The 11,649-nt window shown below is 45.7% G+C and overlaps 1 protein-coding gene across 3 annotated transcripts in view; it reads left to right on the top strand.

Annotated features, from left to right (window-relative positions):
• Window positions 1–3,201: 3,201 nt before the first annotated feature.
• The window catches only part of LOC149341195 (uncharacterized), a 40,173-nt gene continuing 31,725 nt past the window's right edge, over window positions 3,202–11,649 (top strand). Inside the window, exon 1 of one of the 3 annotated variants that reach the window (XM_089543125.1) lies at window positions 3,202–3,337. The gene's annotated coding sequence lies outside the window, so the exon portion shown is untranslated. Of the gene's footprint in view, window positions 3,338–10,413; window positions 10,808–11,649 lie in introns of those variants that run through there. The other 2 variants (XM_089543124.1, XM_089543123.1) reach the window with 2 other exon arrangements.

The following is an 11,649-nucleotide window of genomic DNA, read 5'->3' as shown; positions in this document are numbered from 1 at the left end:
CAATTATCCGAGTTTTTAACACAGATATTTCAAGTCTCTAATTTCTGGTGATGTGCCGCCGGAGGACTGGAAAATGGCCCGCGTTGTACCAATCCATAAAAAAGGAGATAAGGTAAGTATTTCTAACTACAGACCGATTTCAATTACTTCTTCTTGTTGTAAGTTAATAGAACACATAGTCTCTGGGTACCTTAATTCGTTTCTAGCTGAAAATAACATTTTATCCCCTTTGCAACACGGCTTCAGAAAGGGTATGTCCACCGTGACGCAGTTGGTTTCTACGGTTAATAAATTCCAAGTTGTTCTTGATAAATCCGGGCAGGTTGATGTTCTTTTTTTAGACTTCCGCAAAGCTTTTGACACTGTTTCTCATGGCAAACTCCTTAAACATAGGAAACAATACGTAGACGTTAATGGCTGCAGATCTAACGATCTTCCAATTACTTCAGGTGTACCTCAAGCAGCGTCTTAGGGCCACTGCTTTTCTTAATCTATATAAACGATCTGTCTGCTTCCATCCCCGGAAATGTCTCTTTAAAGCTTTTTGCAGATGATTGCATACTTTTTAAGACCATAAATAAACAGAACGATCACATCTTGCAAAATGCGCTTCTAGCTTTTCATCAGTGGTGCGTAAAATGGGATATGCAACTAAACCTTGATAAAACTGTTCTCTTACGCATTTCGCGCAAAAAAAAAAAAAAAAAAAAAACATTTTAGTTCTTTCTCTTACACCCTGCAAAATCATGTAATCCACGAGGTTACACAAAATAAATATTTAGGGGTAACGTTAACTCATGACTTAACATGGACTTCACACATTGCAGACATTTGCTCCTCGTCTTTTTCTAAGCTTTGCTACTTAAGGCGGAAGATTAAAGATGCCCCGAGTAAAGTTAAACTCCTTGCATACTCAACATTCATTAGGTCCAAATTAGAGTTCGCTTCGGTATTATGGGATCCATTCATAAAGAAAGACATATGCAAGATAGAGATGGTGCAAAGGAAAGCGGTTAGGTTTACCTACAACACTAATGAAAACCAACCATATTCCATTACTTGAAGTACGCAGAAAAATTTCCCGTCTGTTGTTTATGCATAACCTTTTAACACATAAACTAAACATACACCGCCCCGTGATTCTCAAACAATTGTCGCGCCGAACACACCATTCACGAATTCATTTGCTGTAACCCATTTTTGCAAAGACTGACTCATTCAAGCACAGTTTTTTTACACGGACTGTTTCCGACTGGAACTCTCTTCCCGAGGCCATTTTCCAGTCCTCAAATTTTAGTAAAGCTCTTGGGAAGCATTTTCTTGAGTGAATGAGCGTTGTATTTCGTTATTCTGCTCATTGTTTGTAACCCCATGTATTTTCTTAGTATTTGTCATTTTCAGTGCCTTGTATAGCCCCTCCTGCATGGGTCAATCTATTGGCCTGCAGTATTTTGAAATAAATAAATAAATAAATAAATAAATAAATAAATAAATAAATAAATAATAGTTTTAATATACAACTGAGATGAAAAAAACGTGCAGCCTGGTTACTTTTGACAAGGAATGTACAAATATTATGGGTTGTGGATGACGAGCCAGCTATCGTACACAAAACACACGTACTGTGGTAGCAAGTCCCTTTGTAACTCTTTCTCTCGGAACGCTTAAAACAGCCATTAATACCTAGTGTGCGTCTTTAAGCGTATACGATTCACTTATTCGCCCGTTGTTGTAATATGGCGAAATTATCTGGGACCCTCGCACCTTAACAAAAAATAATAAGCTAGAACAAAGCAGCATAAGTTACGTTTTTTTTTTTTTCAGTTCATACGGCGGTACATCTGTCAGCGAGCTCTTGACACGCAGTAGATTACTCCCAGTGACTCCACGCAATTGTGTCTTTTGCAGCTGGCAAACGGTCATGATAAGGTTAAAAGACTCAATTTTCTGCTTGCTTCTGAGGTTATAGCACGAGGCGAAGGCATGCTTTAACAATAACCGCATTGAACGAGGGCAAAAACTTTTTTAAATATTTTTTTTTTCCTAGGGAAATTACAGACGGAATAACCTTAATAATGTGGTTGTTGCACAGAATTTTTTTTCTGGTGTTTGAAAAATGCCTGCAAATGTTATAACTTTGAGTGTTTATATGCTTGTATGGTTCATGTAAACCCACTCTGCTGTGATGTTGTACGAAATTCCTATATCTATAAATAAATAATTAAACAAGCCAGAGCCCCGCCGCGGTGGCTCAGCGGTTATGGTGCTCGGCTGCTGACCCGAAAGACGCGGGTTCGATCCCGGCCGCGGTGGCTGAATTTCGATGAAGGCGAAATTCTAGAGGCCCGTGTGCTGTGCGATGTCAGCGCACGTTAAAGAACCCCAGGTGGTCGAAATTTCCGGAGCTCTTCACTACGGCGTCCCTCATAGCCTGAGTTGCTTTGGGACGTTAAGCCCCAATAACCAACCAACCTAAAAAAGCCATAAAGCATACAGAAAAGAGCATATCCTGGCTATGCCATTCTAGAGAGGCAATCTTGGTCTTTTGGTTTGGTTTTATGGAGTTCAAAGACCCAAGGCGACACAGGCTACGGGACGCTGAAGTGAAAGGCCTTTGGGGATTCCCCTAAGCATTTGACCAATAGGAAAGTGTGTTACGAGTCCAAGCATATATGGGCTATAAAATGTTAGCAAGTAACGTGGCGTGCAATTACGCTAAGCCTTTAAGTGCCCGGAATCACAGCGATGGACTCGGGAAGATGATTACAGTCTGCGTTGTTTTAGGGATAAAAAAAAATCGCTGAATTGGTTTGCATGGCAAGCACGCACACTAACTGTCAGGGCATGGTCGGCACAGAGTGTGGTGTTCGCGTGGAGGGAAAGAAAAAGTTTGTTTAAATAGGATATAATTAATAAATTCTTGCAGAAATTCCGATTGCGGCAAAAATAAAACTTTAGAAGAGTTGAGGGTTAACTCCAAATTCGGAGCAATAGGCGTGTTCAAAAAGATATCGAGCAAGTGCGATGCCGGTCGCAACACACGGCGATTACCGTTATTACAAAACGATTGCGGAGGTCTGGGCTTTCCAGTTTCGACATGGCTGTGACGATACACTCGTCGGCTGATAGACAACTCGGCACTCCGCTGTACTCGCGTTCCGCAGACGACAACAGCGATAAGGAATGCCGCCGGCGTCGGCAAATTTTTATCCTGATACAGCACTTGAATGAGGCGTGCCCTAGGTCCATGGAAATGAGCCATTCCTGCTGCGCACGGCGAAACGCGGCGAGTGCCCTTCACACCCACCGATGAAGGCACGAGGCTTCGGAGACAAAGGTGACTGCCTCAATGCAGGGAATGTGTCTGGCACAGGTCACAGGAGTCGAGGAACTTCGCCGTTGAGGATCAATTGCAACTGACTCAGCACAGCGTGAACGGGAGCGAGTCACAGTATACTTGAATGCCGATCTTTTTCTGAGTTGTTGAATGGCATGTAAAAGGGGTGGAGGGCCTCTCAAGCTTTTATCTCGGCCTTCTCCATTATTTGTAACGGAAATCAATAAAGAACGTGAGAAAGAAAGACAGAAAGAAAGAAAGAGAGAAAGAAGGAAATAAATAAATAAATAAAGAAAGAAAGGAAGAGAGAGAGGGAAAGAAAGAAAGAAAGAAAGAAAGAAAGAAAGAAAGAAAGAAAGAAAGAAAGAAAGAAAGAAAGAAAGAAAGAAAGAAAGAACGAAAGAAAGAAAGAAAGAAAGAAAGAAAGAAAGAAAGAAAGAAAGAAAGAAAGAAAGAAAGAAAGAAAGAAAGAGAATAAATCTACATGGCCAGCACTGGTGGCTCGGTTTATTTGCAGTGACGCGTTTAAAACTCGCGGCATGCTGAAACGGCACGCGTGAAATTAAAGAAAACAAACATAATAAGGCATAGAATGCGCCTGGCGTGGTTTCGGCCCAGACACTCGTCACCGCTTTGCCACGGCCCTCTCCAGCCGTTCACTCTTCCTCTGGCGTCATTACCTGGTTTTCTCCGACGATGCGTCCGTGCTGCGTATCGTCACAGGAAACTCTCTCGTTGGCCACTGAGAATGTAATACGGGTGGACGCCCTCGAGAATGTATCCGCGCGGTCTAGGCGTCCAAGTGGGGCTCATGTGTAGAGAGCGCATGCACGGGGGGGGGGGGGGGGGGGGGGGGGGGGGGGGGGTCGCGCGGTCTAGGCGTCCAAGTGGGGCTCGTGTGTAGAGAGCGCATGCACAGGGGAGGGTGGGGTTGACGCTGCCATGTCTTCGCGCTCGCGGAGGGTAACTAATCTGCACCATTGGTGTCAGCAGCCGAGTTAAGTCCATTGCAATACAGAGGCCTCACTGAATGACCTCCAGACACCCTTGTGCGGCCTGCTCACCCTGTCCCAGCACGTTTCCTGGTGCTGGACGTGACGTGACTGCCTGCAGATCTTGTTTATGCTTCCCTCCCCGGGGCATCCTCACTGTAACGGACGGCCGCTTATCAGTGCTCCGTGATAAGTGCCCTGTACGTGCCAACTTCTCTCTTTATATTATATTTGATGACAACTTGACATGGATTAACATCTGATGTATTTCCAAGAAAATTGTGAGAGGTGTTGGCATACCAACAAGATTACGCTTCTTTTTTGATTTGGGGTAGTACTTCTGGGTTTGGTTTGGGGTGGTTTGGGGCCGTACCACCAAAACTAACATGACTAAGCTGTTGATATTGCGAAATAAAGCTGTTCGTGTCATTGGTAACACACCGCGCCTAGCTCAAACACAGCCACTTTTTAGCAGCCTTCGCATAACCACCATGAACTCCATATGCAATTATTTACGATTTAATTTAGCGACACCTAGGTAGCAAAAACAGGGCAACAATTTGATTGAAGAGATATCTAACGTTTACAACACAAGGCATAATGAAACATGACATGTTCCGAAAACACGAACTACGGGACCCATTCACTAGGCTACTGACTACCAATATTACTCAATTCACTTGGCGAAGTTAATCCGATTTTTTTTAGTTTTCAGCATTTATACAGGTGGACGGACATGTACTTTGTTTGCTCGGTTCTTTGGTAATTTTTCATATCATTTTTGGTGAATTGTGTTGTTTTGTATTCCTATTTCTCTGTTAATTTGAATCGCGACGTATGCTTGTAAGTGTTATCCAAAAGCAAGAAGCAGAATCTGAAAAAGCGCTAAACCCACCACCACGTGCAAGAATGCTAGCGCAACTCCACCTGGAAGGAAAATGCAGCACGAGCGCCTGTTGGGCGGAAACGCAACTGTTCTGTCACTTCGTTTATCTCGAAGAGAAGAAAGAGGAAGTGGTTTGACGTAAAGGAGAGAAAGGCGTGGCTATGTATGCATGGATATGAACGGCGAGCACGCGAATGCGGATGTTCCAGTAAAGAAAAAAGAAAGGGCGAACGACATCGGTTCTTTTGCCAGCCTTCACCTTCCTTTCATACGGGTAAACAGCTAGCTCACGGGTACCTATGCAACGCATTTTTTTTTTAAGGCGAAAGTCTTTAATGCCTCATACTGTCGTTAGCAGACGCGTCGGCAGGAGTGTCGACAGACGCGTCGGCAGGAGTGTCGACAGACGCGTCGGCAGATTCATCCGCCTTTCGGCGTCACTGCTTAAAAGGCTCAAGGTTCCAGCATGACTAAAGGCGCATCTAGTGAATGCACGGGCTTCATAAATAAAATTAAAGGAATAAAGTCAAGAACATGAAAATAAAAAAATAAAACTAAGAAAATAAACAAAAATAAGATGTGAAAATAAAAATAAAAAACAATAAAATTAAGAAAAGGGGCAAAAATAAACAAAATATAAAAATAAAAAAGTAAATAAAAACAAGAGTGCGCCAGGAACGCTTTCGCCTTGCAGCACTTTAGAGAGCCAAAGTGCCCCCTGAATTTTTTTATGGGATGGCCTCTGTGTTTAAACTGCTTTGCGGACAGCTGTCCGTAATATTTTTAGGTCCTTAAATTTCCAAACAAGCAGCAACAAAAAGTGTGTTGATAAACAAATTTATAAGTGTGCTTTTTTTTCTACGAAAAGAACTGTTCAGCTGCGTATACGACCGCACATTCAGCTCAAAATTTGGTCAAATGTTTTAGGGCAATCACCCAAGGTGGAGTATATTTGTCATAAGAGAGTAATTACTCGTTACCCTGTACTTGGGCGAATTTTTCTTTAATTTTCTGTGAAAGCTGTATAGATTTGTTTCGTAGCCGTATGACTGCGCTTGTGTGGTTGCCAACGAGTAATTACTCCCCTATTGCAGCCCAAATTTGCGCTGTGCCCGTACACATACTATAATGTGGACGTGCTTATGGTATGTAATGGTGTCTAACTTGGCAGTTGTAACTGCAAACTGTTCAGAACGCCTCTGTCACAATTTTGAGCAAAGGACGTAGCAATGCAGTTCAAGTTATTAAGGCAGAAGCCTTTAATGTCCCATCGTTGTAAGCAGCAGTTGTCGACAGAAAATGTCACGCTTTTCAATTGGTGGAAACGGTCGTGACGTCACAGTGCGCGAATTTCAAACGGGGCCAATTGTACTTTGGCTACTAACCATGCAACCAATTGAAGGGATCGTATAGTGATACTCCAAGTAAGTGGGACTGAGCTTAGCTAATTGCTTAATTACCCAATTAGCCTAATTAGCTTTACTAGTCAGGCCATATAAATAAATAACACCGATTAAGAAATTGGTCGAGCTCAGGAATCGAACCCCGGTCTTCGGCGTGAGAGACCAGCATGCTATCCACTCCGCCACGCCAGCTCGACGGTTTGGAATGAAGAAAGGCGCGTCTAGTGAATACGGTGTCTTCACTCACTCTCATCCTCCTCCATTCCCTTCCGGCGAGGTTTAGGTGTCCACCGACAAATGAGAGACAGATGCATTTCCTTTCCTCAAAAGCCAATTTACCGACGACCGACGCGTAGAACCGAATGGGCGATGGCGTTCTATGGACTCCTTGGCAGCGTTGCAAGACGCTGTCGCGTTCCACTCTTAGGGGCGAAGCTTATCATCTTAACCACACATCAGTGACCACACTTTAGGTCAAAAAGTGTCCCCCTGAATTTTGTGAGACAGTTACTGCGTAATTTCCTTTCCTCAAATACAATTTTCATTTTCTTCATTACGGCTCCTCTTTATCTATCTTCTTTCACTCCCACTCCTCCCTTCCTCTACGGTGCGGTTCAGGTGTCCACCGAGATGACAGAGAATTACTGCGCCATTTCCTTTCCTCAAAAAGCGCCGCGTTCAAAGGGCAAGGCATCGCGCCGAACAGGTGGTGGCGTTCCGTGGACTCTGGCAGCGCTACAACGCGCTGTCGCGTTCCACTCCTAAAGGCGAAGCTTAAGCGTCATTAATTAGCAGTTAATTAGTATTCAGGCATTAATGAGTAATTAACCATTAATTAGTGATTTGTCATCACTTAGTAATTAGTACTCAATTATATGTGACGCCACCAGTGCCACAGAAACAGCGAAGGTGGTGCGGAAAACGCTTCCGCCTCTACCCACTTTAGACAGTCAAAGTGCACCCTGAATTTTTATTATTGAATCGCTTTGTATGAACGCATACGTAGCACATATAATTAAGCCCTTCACGAAAATGTTTCGTGCGCACCAACAGCGCAACAATAGGATAGTCTGAGAAAACGAGAGTCCTGGAATTTGGTTCCGCAGCGTCGTATACGTGCTGTAGCAAGCAAGAAGTGGCGGGTAATCTGATATGGCGCAAAAAATGCCGATTTTGCCAGCTGTGCTGTGCGCGTGTAAGGTTAACGTCCTATTCGAAATTTGTTGCAACACCAGTCGGAGAGCGCTTCCAACGCCTGTAGCCGACTAGTCATCGGTGTGAAAAAGTTAACTAAAACTGTCTATTGTATAGACGGAACTCTAGCTGCAGTAAATATTCCGTCTGGACGGAACTGCAGCTGCAGCAAATATTCCGTCTGGACGGAACTCTAGACACCCCGAAAAGTTAAAGGCGGTGAAGAGAATGAAGTTCTTTGGGAGGCTTCCTTTTTTGTAGCAGGATTCCAGAAAATCATTTACCCCAGCGAGTACTCCAAGACAGTTCGTTCACTGCGAAGTTCCCCTCTGAGCCTTTCTCTCGCGACCCGGCACAGTTGTTGGCGTGCCGCTAACCTCCAGGCAAGCCCGGATGCAGCACAAGAAAATGCAGTAACCAGCCACTGCGCGCTGCGTGTTCCTTGAAATTGAGAACATATACTTGCGAGGTTCTGCGGCCGTCCTGAGGAAGCAAACTGACCAATGATGTCATTTAATTTTCTTTATTCCAACATAAGCCATTGTGACGCAAGATATATGGCATGTGATTGAAAGCATATATATATATATATATATATATATAGCTTTCTTATACACTCTCTCCATACCCTCCACCTTCCAGGGTAACCACTCTCCGATTGCGCCTTCGTTTGTTCTCGCCATACTGTCATCCTTGCACACCCTTCTCTGGTTGCCGCCGCGGTGGCTCAGTGGTTATGGTGCTCAGCTGCTGACCCGAAAGAAGCGGATTCGATCCCGGCCGCGGCGGTTGAATTTCTTTGGAGGAGAAATTCTAGAGGCCCGTGTACTGTGCGATGTCAGTGCACGTTAAAAAATCCCAGGTGGTCGAAATTTCCGGAGTCCTCCACTACGGCGTCTCTCATAGCCTTAGTCGCTTTGGGACGTTAAACGCCATAAACTAACTAACCTTCTCTGGTTACCCACTCCTACGCCAATGGCGTCGACCAATTTTCATGACGCCGTGGTCAATACGACTAGCCGTGGTTAACATCCCTGCGATGTCATGCTAGCAGGTCTCATGGGATAACTACGACGTCATGACATTCTGTCGACGCCAATGGCTGGAGCGCCTCCTTGCTGGCATTTGCCGCTTTGTTATTAAGTCGTATCAGACTAGTACACTACAGATACTGCTACTACTATTACTTCTACTACTACTACTACTACACCGACGCGAAACCCAGGAAATGGCGAATAACATATCTCGCTGTAAAACTGCACGCTTACACGTATAAAACACTACAGACATTCTAAACACGTGTAAACATGGCGGTAATATGCTATATGTGTTCCTTGTAAATCTAACTATGACGTCAGAAAAAAAAACTTACGTATGCACAGCGTCATAAGGGGTCATATTGTGACCTCTGCATGCTATTCAGGCGTTTTTTTGAAGTGAATAACTATGTTCTGGGTTGCAGCGAGGGTTCATCTTTTACTCGGTCGGCTGAAACAAACACCATGAATCACCATGGACACGTGGGGGTTTCGTGTATCGGAATACCTGGCCTGCATTTCCTAGTGAAGCCGATATTATTGAGGCATGTCTCGAGGGATACCGTACACACACCCATGTAAGGGTCGGGCGCGTTTAAGAGCCGCTCCCCCAGCTTGGCAGCCAACAGTTAAAAAAAAAACGTAGAAAAAGTTGTATTTCACGTGTGCACAATTTTCGAACCTCATATAATATTTGCTTCTTAAATAACTAAGAATAAATTGAGGTAACACGACGCCAGCGAATAAACAAGCTGTAGCTTGTTTTATTACAGGTCCTTTGCGCCGCGGTCGCTCTACCATCAGGACTTTTAATGCGTTGTCTCTGTAAAACAGATTCCAACACGGCCGCAGTAATTTGTCTTAAAATACAGGTCGTGCAACGTTGTACTAACCAGGTACGTGCACTCTGGTTTTCGCTGCAGTGGGAAAAACTGAACAGAAAATGTACCGATTTCGTGTACGGGCCGAACCCCGTCAAAATTTCAAAAAAAAAAAAAAGAAAAGCGCGGTTCTTACGCACGAGGTTATACGGTAGGCTCGCTATGCGCAGTAAATGATTTAGGTACAGTCACTTCACGCGCTCGGGGTATATATTGTCTTGATGGAGAAAGCCCTGCGATATGCGCGTGCCGGAGGGCAAACGCACCGCTTGCTCGATGCGTCATCTGGGCCAAGCCTGGAGAAGGGGGTTGTAAGATGCGGAAAGGGTCGGCCTGTCATTAGCCGGTGGGTGTACAATTTCATTCACGAAAGGCTGTGGTCACAGAAAGGGATTCCACGACACCACTGACGTAAAATGCCCGTACGTGTGCACGCCGGCAGGTGCAAATGAGGGTGTATAAGAGGCATATTGCTGAAAGATACGGTAACAACCTTCGACGTCGAATTTTGCCCTCGGAACGAACAATGCAGCAGATAGGGTGAATCCTCTCTAGGAAGGAGCATTCGCGGATTTCCCAGTTTCTCCACGCAAATCGACTAGTCGGAAAAGGAGAGGCGTGTGCGCGTCGCAGTCTGCGCGTAGCGTCCTTAACGGTGGGCGCGTGCAGTCCGCGCGTTGCTGCTGTCGGACGCAAGACGGGGCGCAGACAAGCGCGCCTTGTTTTTGCTCCCGAGGCCGACGCGGGTTTTCCGCGAATAAAACCGGTTTACCGGTGACGCCGCTAGAAGCGCTGCAACACACGCGCCCGTAAAGCTCCTGTGCCCTACAGTGCTGCCACTCGCTAAGGACCATCGCACCGGTTGGAACGCCGCGACGTCTGCGTATCCGGCGACGACGCGGGTGCTTCAACGGTTCCGTCCAGAGCACCGTGCGGGGTGGGTATGTGAGACGTGACAGCTCGGCGTTCAGCGGTGAGCGGCCGGAGGGAAACAGTGCGCGAGGCGACGACGCGTGCTCGGCGGGCGGCCTCGAGCGCTCCACTTCGGCGACGCTGGGGCCCAGCCGCAGAAAACAGGTGTGTTTGCCTGAGCGCGGCGGCTGCGTGGACCGCTTCTCCTTGGCTATTCAGTGAAAGTGCGTGAATTGCTACCACCAGGGGTGCACTGGTGCCTGCGGGGAAGCTTCAGTCATCTTCCCGTTGGAATCTCTTAAACGTCACCTACCACTTCAGGCAGGTTTGCTTCGTATACAGGCGAGCCTTCGACCTTCAAAAGAGCTTCGAACCTTTCAATGTTTCCTCGAATCATCCGTTTACTGGCTATGGGTGGCATTTCACGGTTTCGTATTGACTGGTTTCACGGCATCATTAACACTTGCTTTCGCAAGTTATCCTCCAGTGAAGTTTCACCTTTTCGCTGATGTTCTCTGCCGTCGTTTAACGTTGGCATTGCTTGTTAGTGCCTACCAAATCTCGTGTCACGCTTAGTCTTTTGCCTTTTACATTCGCTTCCCGTTTTTATGTGCTGATAAAGTAACAGACTAATCATACCAATATGTTGATCGCGGGTTCGATCCAGGCCGCGGCGGCCATATTTCGATGGAGGCGAAATACAAAAACGCCGGTGTGCTGTGCGATGTCAACGCACGTAAAGAACCCCAGACTGCTTAAATTAATCAGGAGCCCTCCGCTACGGCGCTCCTCATAGCCTGAGTCGCTTCGGGAGGCTAAGGCCCCGCAATCCAAACGAACTAATGTACTCCTCAGGTGTCGTTTCGTTCTTTTTATTCAGGCGCAGAAATTTAGCTGCCACCTTCCATGCTGTTCTGATTGCACGGTTAATACACAGAAGTCGATGTGCATTGTAGCGTGACTAGGCAATCTAGAACAAAGAGCACTATCGCGTGGCTTCCACAGGA

Source organism: Amblyomma mixtum, chromosome 5 (assembly GCF_055824585.1).
Source record: "Amblyomma mixtum isolate Tamu chromosome 5, ASM5582458v1, whole genome shotgun sequence".
NCBI lineage: Eukaryota > Metazoa > Arthropoda > Arachnida > Ixodida > Ixodidae > Amblyomma > Amblyomma mixtum.
This window is presented reverse-complemented; position numbering and strand designations above follow the sequence as displayed.